The following is a 15,282-nucleotide window of genomic DNA, read 5'->3' on the forward strand; positions in this document are numbered from 1 at the left end:
GAAGAGACCAGGTTTTCTAGAAAACAGGAGGTCTAAGTTCCTGACCTCACCTTCCGGTCCTCACCGTGCTCCAGTTCTGCGTTTCTAGTCACCTGCGTTTCTCTCCCTTCCCTCAGTGCTCCTTGGAGCTTGTGAATCATCTCTGAAAACCGTTTTTTCTATAATGGGTAAATCTCTCCTGGGGATGTGGATTCACATCTACAAGTGCTGACTTTCTGCAAAGTACAGGGTAATTTCAAGTGTGATCTTATATTACTCTGTCCTCAAACAGACTGATAACCTGTGTCTTTTTTGCAGCGAAAGCTCTGCTGAAGAGTCCTCTATCGGAACGTTTTGGAGTCGTAGAGTTGGCTGAGATCCCAAACAGTGATCAGCGGCCGTCTCCGTTCTCATCCAGTGTCACATCTGCATGTCCCCCTCCTGCAGGCCACCGGGTGGCAGTGTGGACTTGCCCAGCATGACCCTTCCCAGGTTGGGGATTTGGTTGGTCCGCAAGGATGAGCAGTTTGGCTCTGCTGGTCCATTTTCCCAGCACTCAGACTTCACTGGCTTCCTGTAAGGGAGTCTGGAGCCCAATCCTAAATGCTTGTTTCATAACCCGAAGAAGGGACATCTTGATAATGTCCTGAGTCTCAGCTCATCCTCACTATCAAGTGGAAAGGATAGAAGGAGACAAGCTTTGCTAAATTGGTGTGAGTGTGTGTGTGTGTGTGTGTGTGTGTGTGTGTGTGAAGTCCAGGTGTGTGTATCAGAGAAAGAGAGAGAATGGGGCAAGGAATGGGGCTGGTTGTGCACTGGGTGACAAAAATCTGAACACAGAATTTTGGGGAGCCACGCACTTTTTTTAAAAATATTCAGTTTTATTGAGATATATTCACATACCATACAATCATCCATGGTGTACAATCAGCTGTTCACAGTACCATCATATAGTTGTGCATTTATCACCCCAATCTATTTTTGAACATTTTCCTTACACCAGAAAGAATCAGAATAAGAATTAAAAATAAAAGTATAAAAGAACACCCAAATCACCCACCCCCATCCCACCCTATTTTTCATTCAGTTTTTGTCCCCATTTTTCTACTCATCCATCCATACACTGGATAAAGGGAGTATGATCCACAAGGTTTTCACAATCACACTGTCACCCCTTGTAAGCTACATTGTTACACAATTATCTTCAAGAGTCAAGGCTACTGGGTTGGAGTTGGGTACTTTCAGGTATTTACTTCTAGCTATTCCAGTACAATAGAGCCTAAAAAGTGTTATCTATACAGTGCATAAGAATGCCCAGAAGAGTGACCTCTCGACTCCATCTGAAATCTCTCAGCCACTGAAGCTTTATTTCCTTTCATTTCACATCCCCCTTTTGGTCTAGAAGATGCTCTCAATCCCACGATGTTGGATCCAGATTCCTCCCCGGGAGTCATATTCCACGTTGCCAGGGAGATTTACTCCCCTGGGTGTCAGATCCCTCGTGGGGGGAGGGCAGTGAGTTCACCTGCCAAGTTGGCTTAGCTAGAACGAGAGGCCACATCTCAGCAACAAAGAGGTACTCAGGGGGAGATCCTTAGGCACAATTATAAGCAGGTTTAGCCTCTCCTTTGGCCATGCACTTTTAAAAGCAGGGAAACAAATGGCCAGAGAATACATGAAAACTCTTTGCCCAGGCAGCCGACAACTGGGCTGAGATAAAGACCCAGGATTCATGCTTCACTATACTAGGCTCTCTGGGTTTTCTTTGTTTTCTGCTGCCAGCTGGTCATTTTATTTTTTGTACTTTGGTAAATTCATTCCAAAGAATGACTGTCATGCTAGTCTAAGGATCTAAGTTTATAAATGCCATCAGGATTCTTGATTGAGGATGTCATGGTAGATAGCAATGGTAATGGTAGAAAACATCAAAACACCCTCAAGCAATATCTCCACGAACGATCTTCTGTGGCTCCATTAGATAGGTTCATTTCAAGTAGTGTTCAACTAGACCTCCAAAAAATGCAAGAAAAGATATGCTTTTCTTGTACTTAACTTAGTGCCTTTTGGTTTACTGGGAGTTGCCTTGTGTGACAATTGTTTGCCATTGCAGGGGCTGAATGTACTTTGCTGTGTATCCCAGGTAATTTTGCTTAATTTCCCCTTTTGTTCAGGAGACACATCAAGTCCAAGGCAGATCTGTCTTAATTGGAGATACAAGGAAAGGCTGTTATTATAATGACCACATTTTCTCAACCAAAGGTTGAAACATGCCATAGTGTATGGTCTGACCAAATCCTTGAGTACTAGGCTATTTTGGAAATATCAGCACTTGTAATAGACTCATTTAACAGTCTCTATTTGATTTTAGTTTTCTTTTTAAGTGTTTAGTTCTAATTATTTCAAAAGGCATGACTTAATTCTATTTTCTTCAACATTCCCAACTCTCTCATATTGACAATTTTCATTTACTTTTCAGAAGTGATTGCTGAGAAGATTAAGAAAGTGATTAGAAGGTGACATGCATGCTTATCTGTGATGACTTTGCTAGGTTCTTTCCTTCTTTAAAAATGCTAAGAAAATTCATCTGCCCAAACCTTAGACATTGGTTTAACTTGTGCAGATGGTATCCTGTGTCTGTTGCACAAACCTTGCTCTTACTATGTCCTAAGAGGGGTGCTGCTTATGAATTCTCCCCCAACAAATCGTAGGCTCAGGTCCTCCATCAAGACCTGTCAACCCTCTTGCTCCCAAATTTTAAGGCCCTGAAATCCTTAAATGTCATAACACCTTCCTTTTGTGATTTTTTTTTCAAGCTGCTCAGAATTTCCCCTGAAAGCTGTTTACAACAACCGGACCAAGATTAGTGTTGCTGAGGGGAAGATACAGACTAAGAGAAAGGAGCAGAGAATGGAGCACATGGCTGGAGAGACCCCAATAGTGTCAGAGAGCCCCTTGTGATGCATGGCTGTTCTTTCTGGAAGCTCTTAAAAAGAATATCAAACATTGAAGCCAACATAACTACAGTTGGCATCAGATGCTAAAATCTGATTTTTTTCCCCAAAGATATCTGAATTTGCGTATTTATGTTAACGTATTTGGTGACGAGCTTAGGATATTTTATTCATGCATTCGTCATGCTCCATATATTCATTCTCGCAACAGTATTTTTCAAACTCCTGCTGTTGTAGGTGCAGTTCTCCATCCCAGGGGTTCCGTAGCGGACAAGTGAGACAAAATCCCTGCTCCCATGGGTAGATGGCAACCAAATAAACCAGAAGACATCAGGGATCTATGGAGAGAACTGGAAGAGTGTGAGGTGGCAGGGATCTACTTTAGGTTGCATGGCGATGGAGGAAGGGACATCTAAGCCGAGACCCAAGATCTGAGTAAGAAGAGAGAGCCAGGGAGGTGACGCACTTGGGGATGAGCTTTCCACGTTCCTTCATTCGACGCACACAGCCTGGCTCTGAGATAAGTACAGGGAAGAGCAGTGACTGACACAGCCACAAATCTCTCTCTCCAGCGTGTAGCATAGTGGGGATAGTGAGGCAATGAACAAAAGGAAAAATGGATATATTAGAGGATTTCAGAAGGTGATGCGTACTGCGGAGAAAAATGAAACAGGAAAGGGGGTAGGGGGTAGGGGGTGTGCAATTTGCCAGTTGTTAAGAGGCTGGTCAGAGGAGGCCACACGGAGAAGGTGAGGAGGCTTGGAAGGAGGGTGGGCGTGAGCCATGTGGGTGTGTAGAGAAGGGGGCTCCAGCAGACGGAGCAGACACAAGAGCCCGCGCCCGTCCTTACTGCTCCGCCAACCGAAGGTTCTTGTGCCGTGTGTTCGAGGGAGATTGGAATCGTTTCATTGAAGCCTTAAGATTTTGGTTGTTCAGGGTTTTTGTGGTTCCAGCACTTTATTATTATGGTGTTGAGAAAAGGACTAAGGAAAAGAACTGACCACCGTGGTGTGGTTCATTGAGTTTGTAGTTTTTTATTGGATGGGATGATATGACACACAGCATATCTGAATATATATATGTTCTTATATATATATATGTGTGTGTGTGTATGTGTGTGTGTATGTGTATAAATATATATATACCTTGTCACAAGAGGGGTGTTTTAAAGGAAAAAAATTCCTTAAATGACTAACAGTTGGGAAATGTATAAGTAATTGTGAAATACCATATGGAATGTTATCCAGTGATTAAAAGTAATGGCTGTTCTGCAACATGGCAGAATATCAGGGCAGGATGTTAAATGAAAAGCAACAGAATGCAAAATTGTATACATGATTACAGATGAAACCATGACTAAAAGAAGACAGAAGGAAAAGTATCCCAGTGAATATAGTGGAGTGGCCCAATATGTGTGGTTTTCTTTATTTTATGTAACTCCTATCATGTATTTTTACATTTATGTTTTTAAATTTTAGGGCACAACTCCATACATTTAGAATTCCTCATTTAATAATGCCTGCTCTATGATTCCAAAAGAACCAACCAACCTTCACAAAATATTTTGCTTTGTGGATACGATCTAATAATCAATTTAATGGAAAAAAAATCTAACTGGTAATTTGATTTGAGTTAGTAAAAATTCTAGTTGTTTTACAGAGTTGTTCACTTTTAACTGGCCGTGTTGACATCAAAAGATATACCTGAATCATCTAATAGACAATTGTGTCCACAAATACTAATAAGCCACAAATATTTTGGGGTATGTGGGCTGGGTGGTGTGGGGGGGAGGTGTTTATTTGTTAACTGCAAGGGGTAAGGTGTTCTGAGAGCTGCCAAGTGTATTTAAAGACCATTTGACAGTTTAAGTGATGGCTTGGGCAGAGTAATAGTCTGATTTAATTGTTGGACTATGGAACTACTTAATTAACAAGAAAAAAACCTCAGCTTTTTAGATAGAGTTGTACAAAGTCTCTGGGCTGTCTGGAGAAAACCCTAGAAAATTCTGACTTCCCTCAAGCTTAATGAAGATGAAGATGAATTTTAACCTTTAGCACAAGTTACAAAACTTGAATAAATGCTGAGAGCCCATATTTCCCCCACCCAAAAATAAATTAAGGGAAAATCAGAGAGAAAATGATCAGTGACCAATGGAATAACATTAGAAGCTGCGAGTAATGTCAAGTGTCAGTGCCTTAAAAACAAGACGCAAATACATTCTCTTTTACACTTTTCAAAAATCAGAGGGAAGCGATCAGAAGTCAAGATTTGTCAGGAGGTTTTACTTTTTCTTTTCTTTTTTTACTCATTTGTATAGTACTTTAATAAATTGACAGTGTCCTGTGTTCCTCATAAATCTGTCAAAAGATAAAAACAAAGTTTAGAATTTTACAGCTGAGCGGACTTTGCTATAGGAGCTTCAGTTGCTCAAAGTTTGCAACCAGTTCGGAATTGGGTCTTCTGGTTTGGACGTTTCCATTTGATGTGGTACCAGCCCAGATATGTCTGTCCGAAACTGGGTTCTGATTTCCTAGGGGGCAAGATCTCATCTGTGTAAAGTACCTAGCCTGCTTTTGGTTTATTACTAAGCACAAACTGTTTTTTCCTTAAATTCCTGTAACTCTTTTATCTATTTATTTATAGGATATTTCAAATTCATACAAAAGAAATCAAGAGCCTGGTATAATGAACCCCAATGTATCCATCACCTGGTTTCAGTAATTACTCATGGCCAATCTCATTTCATTCCCTTCCCCACTCTCTTCTCCCCCAGCCCCCTCCCCCCCCCCCCATATTATTTTGCAGCAAATCCCAGGGATCGTATAATTTCACCCATAGGTGTTTTAGAGCCTCTAAAAAATCATAATTTTATTATGAGTATATGTATATATATCTTTACACTTTATAATGCAATCACAGTACCATAATCATATCCTTAAAGATTAATAATAATTCCTCAATATGAAATATCTAGTTCATGTTCAAATTTCCCTGATTGTCTTATAAATGTCTTTTTGCAGTTTGTTCAAATCTGGAACTTTAAGTCAGTCTTTCTCTCTCCCTCTCTCTTTTTCTCTTCTTTCCTCTCTCTATCTCATTCCCTTGAAATGTAATTATTGAAGAACCCAGATTATTTGTCCTGCAGAATTCCCCACGTCCTGAACCCAACCGATTGCATTCCTGTAATTCTGGCCTCTCCTCTTTTCCTGTAAATTGGTAGTCAGATTTAGAGGCTTAATCAGATTCAGTCTCAATTTTTCATAAGCACAGCAACTGAAGTTCATCTAAGTCTTATAATGGCTTAGATGAACAAATTGAGCCTGTTTCTACTAGTTCAACAACAATCTATTGTGATAGAAATCTTTCTGTAATATGACACACATCTCAGAGTACTACAGATTTTTTAGTTTATGCTGATAGAAGGCAAACTTCCAGTTTCTGCCAAAAGCCACGCATCTTCTATTTCCTTTAGCTCATAGGGTTACAGGCTCTGACCTGGACAGACCCGAAGATGGCATCGTGTGCAACCCTTCACCCCTTCCCCCTGCCCCAATGTGTGGCCACGTGCGTGCCCCTTTCCAGAAGGAGGGCTCGTTGCACCCCAGTCCACCAAATCATACAGAAAGCCCCTCCACAAGTTTCCAACGTCCCCTTCAGGGCAGTGCATATTTCTTTTTCTTTTTCTGAAAGTATGGTTTCTACTGTATCATGTACGCCTGCTCTGTGTAACATAAATACCATTTGCTTTCTCAAATAACAAATATTCCATCCTATGTGGTCTACTAGCTGAGGATTTTTTTTCCTGGCTCTATTTAACACTCTCTGCTTCGTACACTCTGGGCTTGTGGGCCCCCTTATTTCTATATATTTTACCCCAAGTGATAATAGTGAAATGTCTTGCTATTAGTCTCATCATCACCTCTGCCATTATCTCCATTATTCCTGTATCAGGACTATTTTGGGGAGAGTGCCTCAGAGACAGCTGTGCGCCACATTTAACCTACCAGCTGAAGTGTCTTACAAAACGCCCTTGATGTCGCAGATTATGCAGATGGTTACAAATGACAGCAGGAGTGAATGTGACTTCTAAGTCTTCTGGGGAGGCTCAGGTGGTCCAGGTTTCCTTTTAGAAACCCCAGAGCCAAGCTATTTGTAGTGATGACTCCTACCCTCCCCAGCTGCCGCCCCGTTCCCCGGCCGTGGGGGCTCAGCTCCCCGATGGCCTTAAAAGGAGAAGGACTCGAGAAATGCCACCGAGAGTCAGGCTATGGGCTGCACAGGCCAGCAGTTTGTCTCTGAGAGTGGTGCCAAGGGGACAGTCTGTGGGAGAGCACTGAGGTTGTTCTCCAAGACACTGGCCTCAAAATAGCCCCGTCATTCCCAAGTTCCCTTAACAGCCTGCTGCGAGTCAATCATCCAGAAATCTGCATAAATCCTTTGGGAACGCAGGCCTGTGCCACCTTGAAGAGTAATAGGATTCAAACTATTATTTCTCGGTGGTAAAAGATTGTTCTGTCTCATTCTTCTAAAACGAACGTTTCAAATGAGTCACATCCACTCCGTGTGTGTGCCATGGAGGTCCAGCTGCACCGGGATATCTGCTCCTTGTCATCATCACCTTCAGTTGATACATTGTGGGGGACCCCATGCTGCCCAAGGATGTCAGAAACCAAGTGTCTTGCCTTCCCTTCCGGTACAGGTCCCATCTCAAAGAATTATCTAGAAAAAGGAAAAGTCTATGTTTATCCCAGTTTCCTCCATGACTGCCTTTTATAGGAAACGCAGTCCATCCAAATGTGACAAATGGCCTTTGAGATGGGTTACAGCCATTCTCTTTTCTTTAAGAGAGGTACAGGTATGACAAACGTATGTGTCGGTGGATAGAATTAAAGACAGTTTTAAGAAAAGTTAGGGATCGGAAGCGAATCTACGCGAACCTCCCCTCAGAGCGAGTCAGCCTTGGGTTTGCTCAGCAGCCTGACAGGCTTGGCCGGGGTGGGAGGGCTGGGTTGTTGGATGAGCTTGTTTCCCCAAGCAGGGCCCTTGGAGACATATAAGAAATCAGATTAGAAATGGGGTCAAGAGCCATATTTTGGACAATTGGATCAGAACTGGAAGTTTACTTGAAGTAAGGCTGCAAGGGCTAGGAAAGGAATCCGTTTTGTCTCCTTTTTGCCAGAGTGACTGCAAACGCCCCTCAGGTTTGCACTCTCACCCCTTCGCCACTGCCAGAGTAATTAATTTGAAGTGCAAATCTGGTCTCATTACTCCACTGTTCCAACCTGCCACCGTTCCCCTTCATTCCTGGATCAAGTTCAAGCTCATCATCTCAGCGCACGAGCAGGTCCTTGCTCACCTCACCACACCTCACCTAATCTTTGGTCCTTCCCTTTTCTGGCAACACCAAGTTGCTTCTAGTTGCCCAAAGGTAATAGCAGATTCATAGCCCTGATGATAGCAGATCTGTGGCAGATTCATCGTGGCTACAGGCTCTGAAATCCACTGGAAGTCGCTGCCAGTCCCACCTCTGTCATTTTCTAGCTGGGTGACCCCGGGCAAATTATTTAACATCCCCAAGCCTTAGTTGGCTCTCTCCTCTGAACTGTGGGGAATAAAGCACCGACCTCATGGCTTTCCAGTGAGGCCTGGATGAGAGAATATATGTAGAGCGTGTGGCCCAGTGCCTGAGGCAGTGGGATGTCCCAATAAAAGGTGCTTATTACTCTTATACCTCATATGCTATCCCTGCTCTTTGGTGGATGCTCAATGCACCCCACCCTTACCTGTCTGAAAAACCCTCATTTATTTTCAAAGTTTGAGCTCAGGTGTGTCTCTGTGCAAAGCCATCTCTGATACCCTCCCTCTGCCTCCTTCTTCTTCCTCCTTTTCTTAATCCACAGACACACTGCAGGGTGTAACTCTTTATTTACATGTCCATTATCTTCTCAAGGCTAAGGTCTGTGCAACAGTCACCTGAGCATCTCCAGCTCAGTGTTCACCATTGTTACAATGCTTAATCATTATTTGTAAAAAGAATTATTTGCATCAATTCAGTGGTTTCTTGCAAATACAACTTTGATTGGCAGTTATGTCATTGATTCATGAAAGTCATAACTAAATGCAGGTTTGCAGGAAAAAATCTTTGGAGACACAGGGTGAGTCAATGGAGGGTGGGAGTGGAAGAGATAAAAAGAATTCTTGGTGGTAAAAAGTCTGAGGACCCATTGGGCTAGCATCTCTCTTCCCCTCCCAGGGGGAGTTTGATCTCCATATTAAGCATTTGTTTTCCAAGTTTAGGAGGTTGCAGCTGCCACAGAAGGTTAGGCGACAGTGGCTTTGCAGCCAACCAGTGCCCTGTTGTTGGCCTGGATTCGGTGCTCTCTCTCCCCCTTTTCCAGCTCGCCTGCCCCTTCTTGGCCTTTTCTTCTCAGCTGCCCGGGAACTGAGCTGGCTTCCAGCCCTTGGCCGCTCCTCCAGGTCCCTTGGGGTTACTTTGCTGCAAATGGCCCTGACGGTTTGGGTCGGCTTCTCTCAGCCTCTGCCTCTTTTTGCAGTTAAAATTCAATATGTGCAAAATGTTGTCAATGAGCAGCCTGATATGGTGACTGCCTTTTCAGCCCCCAAACCTGGGTTCACCAATGAAGAATTGATCTCCGATTTGTGAACTGATTCATATGGGAAGCCTTACAAAGTTCTCATTTTCCTGCAAGAGAGGCAAATACTAAATCATATCTAATGACTCTCATTTTTTAAACATTTAGAATCGGATTTAGATTCAGAACCATTTCAGGATACCTAGAAAACAGGGTGGCCACACAAGCAACGACATATTTCCAGTTATTTGGGCTTCAGGACACAGATTCACAGATCTACATGCCACACAACCCTTTTCTGACATGGGGTCTTATTCTCACTTTATTAAATTTAAAAAATTGGGTTAAAAACAGCAAGTTTGGTATGACTGATTTTTGTAAGCGATATGCACACACATGTGCGCATGCAGAAAAAAACTGGAAGTACATCAAAATTTTGAAAGTGGCTAATATTGTTGGGATTATGGGTGATTTCTGGTGATGGTGTTGTGGTTTTTCATTTTGATAATCTGCACTAGTTTTTAAGTAAAAAAAAAATGTTTAGAAAAATAAATTGAAATTGTCATCAGACTTTGAAGTCCAAGAGGCTACAGGAAAATTGTTGTTGGAGGTCTAATTTATTGCCACCACTAGGACCTGTAGCAAAATTGCAAAGCACAAGTTTCTTTTTCACATTTTTTTTATACCTCAGCTCTTCTGTACTTCCTATTACCCAGAACTCAGATGTTCTCGGGCAGCCCAAGTCTACATCAAGACTAGTTCTGTCTCAGGGATCCGAGATTCCAAAATCCTGTACACTGACATCCAATTCCTTTTTCTTCTTCTTTTTTTTTAATCATATTTTTTTATTGTTGAGTATAACATATATATAGAAGTGATAGCTTTTCAAGTGCAATTTTACAAGTAGTTAGAGAGCAAATTTCAAAAAATATTATAGGTTACAGTTCCACAGTTTCGGTTATTTTCTTATCATGAAATATAACATATATACACAAAGGTAATATCTTTCAAAGTGTGATTTAACAAGTATATATATTGGAAATTTCCAAAGTTGTTATGTGTTATAGTACCACAGTTTCAGTTATTTCCTTATTGTGAAATATAACATGTATACAAAAAGGTATAGCTTTCAAATTACAATTTGACAAGTAGCTATAGAACAAATTTCAAAGGATGCTATCTGTTACAGTTCCACCATTTCAATTCTTTCCTTCTAGCTATTCTAGTACCCTAGCAACTAAGAAAAAGAAAATTATATAGAGATTCAGTATTCATAATCCTTTGTTAAATCCTATCCTGTCTGTTGCTACCCCTTCCTCTAGTTCAATCTCTTTCCCGATCTTCAGGGATGTCTAGGCAGTGACCACCCTGACCTGTTCCTGTTGAAAAGGGGTGTCAATTTTATGAGCAAAGGGGGCACATCTAGTTGATGTTCTTGAAGAGGCTGTTGCCTCTGGGTTTTAGGACTTAGCTGGCATAGGATCATCAAATTTCTTACATCCTTGTCTTAACTGTGAGTTATTTCCATGGGGGCAATCTAATGGGTTCCCTAAGTTCTCACTATGTATGAAAGACTGTTAAGTAGCTGGGGGTACTTTATTTTAAAGGAAACGCTCGTCAATACCAGTGATTCTCTAACCTGGTGGAAGGTACTTGGAAAGCACTGCTTTGGTGTCCTCCAGGACAGCACAAAAGATCTTCTCTTCTCTCCTAGACCCCAGTTCCCAAAGAGAGAAAGCATTCTAGTTGATTTCTACAAGGAAGGAGGGGTGGAAGGGAGTGGCAGGATCAGCCTTGGACAAAATCTCATGGTAGGTAAATTTGGATGGCTGAGTTCATGCCATATTCTATGAGAATCTTTCTGTTATTTCTTAATGGGCTCAAACCCTGCACCAGTTGATCTGTAATCAAAGATTTTACTGAGAAATTTTTGTTTTTCTTTGGTGTTTATTTGAACTAAAATGATAAAATCCTTTCCTGAGCCCCTGTCCTTCAGTATCTCATGAAATCACTTTTTCCAAGCACATGATTTATCAGTTTCATCTCCCATGTAGAAGTTAACACTTTGCATACCGGTTGGCTGGATAAGTGGATTCACACATTTGCAAAAGAAAAAGACCCCACTTTCTGGCAAGGAAGCGCATCCATCTTTCCACTACCAGTGCCAAAAAGTGGGTCTATGAATTCTGTAAACCACTTCTATTTTCCCTTCTCCATTGCCTGGGGGACCCCAAAACCTCCCAACTAATCTCTTGTCCTCCATGTTTTTGCCTGTCTCTCCCCATGGCAACAAGTGATCTTTCTAAAATGCAAATCTGATTATACCACTTCCCTCCTCAACACCCTTCCTTGCTTTTTAAAAATTTGCTTTAAAAATTTTACATACAATAAAATTCACTTTTTTAAGTGTACAGCTTTATGTATTTGACACATGCGTGCAGTTGGAAACCACCACTGTACCCAAGATCCAGCAGAGTTGCATCACTCCGCAGAATTTCCCCGTGCCCTTTTGGAGTCAGCCTTTGCCCCCAGCGCCAGCCCTTGGCAGCCACTAATCTGCTTTCTGTTCCTCTAATTTTCCCTTTTGGAGAATATCATATAAATGGAATCACAAAGTATGTAACTTTTTCTTGTAAACCTTTTGAAAAACTTTATTTTAAAAAATTTCTTTTAGAGTATTTGTACGTTTACAGAAACATGATGCTGAAAATACAGTTTACAGAGTTCCCATATGCCCCTCTCACACACACATTTTTCCCTATCATTACCACTTTGCATTAGTTTGGTAACTTTGTTACAACTGATGACACAATATTATTATAATTACACTATTAACTTTAGAACACAGTTTACATTCGAGTTCAATCTTTATGTTGTACAGTTCTGGATTTCTTTGTGTGTGTGTGTGTGGTAATTTATATACAACCTGAAATTTCCCTTTTTATCCTTTTTCAACTCAGTTGTGTTGATTATATTCACTAATTTGTGTCTCTATCGCCATCATCCATTGCCAAAACTCTTGCATCACCCCAAAGAGAAACCCTGTACCAATTAAACATTAACTCCTCATTCCCTTCTCTCCCCAGCCCCTGGTAACCTGCATTCTAGTTTTTGACTCAAACTATTTGTGTATTCTGCTTATTCCATAAAAGAGAGATCATATGGTATTTGTCTTTTTGTGTCTGGCTTATTTCATTCAGCACGAAGTCTTCCAGGTTCAGCCGTGTTTGTAGCATGCATCAGAACTTCATTCCTTTTTGCAGCATAATGATATTTTATTGTGTGTGTATATCACATTTTGTTTATCCATTCGTCTGTTGATGGACACTTGGGTTGCTCCCATCTTCTGGCAATCATAAATAATGCCACTGCAAACATCAGTGTGCAGATATCTGATTGAAACTGTGCTTTCAATTCTTTGGGTTGTATATCTAAAAGCGGGATTGCCAGGTCACCAGGTAATTCTATGCTTAACTTTCTGAGGAATCACCAAACTGTTTTCCACAGTGCTGTACAATTTTACATTCCCACCAACAATGAATGAGTGTTCCTATTTCTCCACATCCTCTAACACTTGTTATTTTCTGTTTTGTTTTGTGTTTTTTTTAATAGTAGCCATTCTGGTGGGTGTGAAATTGTACCTCATTGCATTTCCCTGATAGCTGGTGATGTTAGCATCTTTTCATGTATCTATTGACCATTTGTATGTCTTCTTTACATTGTTTTTTTTTTTTTTTTTGCCTTTTTGTTATTGACTTGTGAAGTTCTTTATATATTCTGGATATTAATCACTTATCAGATATTTATTTTCCAAATATTTTCTCCCATTCTGCAGGTTATCTTTTTTTTTTTCAACAGTGTTCCCATATACCCCCCTATTATGAACACCCTGCATTGGTGTGGTACATTTATTACAATTGATAAAAGCATATTTTTATAATTTTATTATGTAGATTATCTTTTTTTTGAATCTGCAGATTTTATTGAGACATATTCACATATCATACACTCCATCCAAAGTAAACAAAGTCTCAGCATATCACCTAGTTGTGCAATCATTATCACACTCAATTTTAGACCATTTTCATTGCTCCCACAAGAAAAATATCAAATAGACACACAAACGAGAAAACCCAAAACACCCCATATCCCTTATCCCCCCCATTATTGACCCCTAGTATTTGTGTTGTACACCAGTGACTGTTGATGAAAGAATATTAAGATATTACTGTTAACTATAGTCCATAGCTTGAAATAGGTAGTGTTTCCCCATACACCACTCTATTATTAACACTTTGTACAAATGTCATTATGTGGGTTATCTTTTTACTTTTTTGATAAAGTTCTTTGATGCACGAAAGTTTTAAATTTTGATGAAGTCCCCTTTATCTATCTTTGTTATTGTGTTTTTGGTGTAAAGTCTAAGAAACTACTGCCTAACACAAGGCCCCCGAAGATGCTTCCTAACGTTTTCCTCTAGGAATTTTACAGTTGCAGTTCTTGTATTTAAGTCTTTGTTTCATTTTGAGTTAATTTTTGATTATGGTGTGAGGCAGGGGTCCATCTTCATTCTTCTACATATGAATATACAGTTTTCCCAGCACCGTTTGTTGAAGAGATGACTCTTTCCCCACTGAGTAGGCTTGGTACCCTTGTCAAAAATCAGTTGGCCAGTGGTGTGAGGGTTTATTCCTAAATTCTCAATTCGATTCTGTTGGTCACTATGTCTGTCCTTGTGCCAGTACCATGCTATGTTAATTACCGTAGCTTGGTAATAAGTTTTCAATCTGGACCTGTGAGTTCTCCAACTTCTTTCCTCTTTTCCAAGATGGCTTTGACTATTTGGGGCCCCTTACCCTTCCGTATAAATATGATGATTGGATTTTCCATTTCTACAAAGTCTGTTGGAATTTTGATTGGAATTGCATTGAATCTGTATATCAATTTGGGTAGAACTGCCATCTTAACGCTATTTAGACTTCTAATCCATGGAATGTCCTTCCCTTTATTCAGGTCTTTGTTAATTTCTTTCACAAGGTTTTGTAGTTTTCAGAGTACAGTTCCTTTTCACCCTTCGTTAAATTTGTTCATAGATATTTGACTATTTTAGTTGTTATCATAAATTGTAAATGGGTTTTTTCTTGATTTACTCTATCTGAATATGGGGAAAAGGGGAAATTTTAGGTTGTATATATGTTACCAGAATAAAAAATTTTAAAAACCCCATAGGACTGTACAACACAACAATGAACCCTAATGTAAACTATATACCATAGTTAATAGTATAATTATAATAATATTGTTTCATCAATTGTAGTAAAGTTACCACACTAATACAAGTGTTATTAATAAGGAAAACCGTGTGTATGGGGGTGGGTTTATGGGAACTCTGTATTTTCCACATCATTTTTCTGTATAACTATAGCTTCTCTAGTAATAAAAAAAAAGAACTGTGAAAAAGTAATACAAAAACAGACAACCCCCCCCCAATATTATGAATTCAATGTTTTAAGAATTATAGGAATATTCAGATGATCTATTTCATCTTGGATGAGTTGTGGTAGATTTTGTTTTTCAAGGAATTGGTCCATTTCACTTAAGTTGTCAAATTTATGTGTGTAGAGTTTTTCATAGTCTCTCCTTATTATTCATTTGATGTTTTCAGGATTGGTGGTGAAATCTCCCGTCCATTCCTGATATTGATAATTTGCATTTTTTCTGTTTTTCTCTTCGTCAGTCTTGCTAGAGCTTTGGCAATT

The sequence above is a fragment of the Choloepus didactylus genome, chromosome 24 (genome assembly GCF_015220235.1).
Source record: "Choloepus didactylus isolate mChoDid1 chromosome 24, mChoDid1.pri, whole genome shotgun sequence".
Lineage (NCBI taxonomy): Eukaryota > Metazoa > Chordata > Mammalia > Pilosa > Megalonychidae > Choloepus > Choloepus didactylus.